Genomic DNA, 855 nt, shown 5'->3' on the forward strand with positions numbered 1-855 from the left:
TTAATATCACTCCAGTCAGCTGTCACTTTTGGTTCTGATTAGCAGTTAAACGGCAGGTCATCCTCCGATAAACTTAAACGGACGTTTACCGACAGATGTGCCCTAACCGGACATTCAGAAAACACTTTTTCAAACAGTTTCGATTAACTTCTGATTAAACGCCTAAACAGACTTTGAGTAACCGGCCCATAGACAGCATGGCTTACTGGTGTCAAGTAAATCTTATGCCTCTAAATCTTAAGAAATGTAAAGTAATGAGCTTCTCCCGCTTCTTATAAAATAGGTAACCATAACCTGGAACAGGTATACAATTTTGTGGACCTTGGTATTACAATGGATCCTAAGCTTAATTTTAATCTTCATATTAATGTGACAGTCAACAAGGCTAAAGGTGTACTTGCATTTGTGAAACGATGGTCAAAAGAATTTTGTGACCCTTATATCACTAAAACCCTGTTTACAACATTAGTTAAGCCAATTCTGGAATAGGGTTCGGTGGTTTGGAATCCAAGGTATCAAATTTACTCAGACAAGATAGAATAAATTCAAAAACCATTCCTACTTTTTGCTTTAAGATATTTCCGTTGGGATTCTCAATATAACCTTCCACCTTATACGAGCCGATTAAAACTTATTAATCTTCCTACACTTTCCAGCCGCAGGCAAATGCTTGGTACAATTTTTATAGTTAAATTACTAACAGGCTCAATTTCAAGTCCGCTTCTTCTTGGCGAAGTTAGCCTTAATGTTCCCTCCCGGGTATCAAGACACTTTTGCCCCCTATTTCTGAAAGCTTGTAAAACTAATTTTGAATTGCACGACCCACTCCGTTGCTTATGCCAGGATTTTTACTCT

The sequence above is a fragment of the Rhagoletis pomonella genome, unplaced genomic scaffold (genome assembly GCF_013731165.1).
Source record: "Rhagoletis pomonella isolate Grant_MI unplaced genomic scaffold, Rhpom_1.0 Rhpom_scaffold_00005, whole genome shotgun sequence".
Lineage (NCBI taxonomy): Eukaryota > Metazoa > Arthropoda > Insecta > Diptera > Tephritidae > Rhagoletis > Rhagoletis pomonella.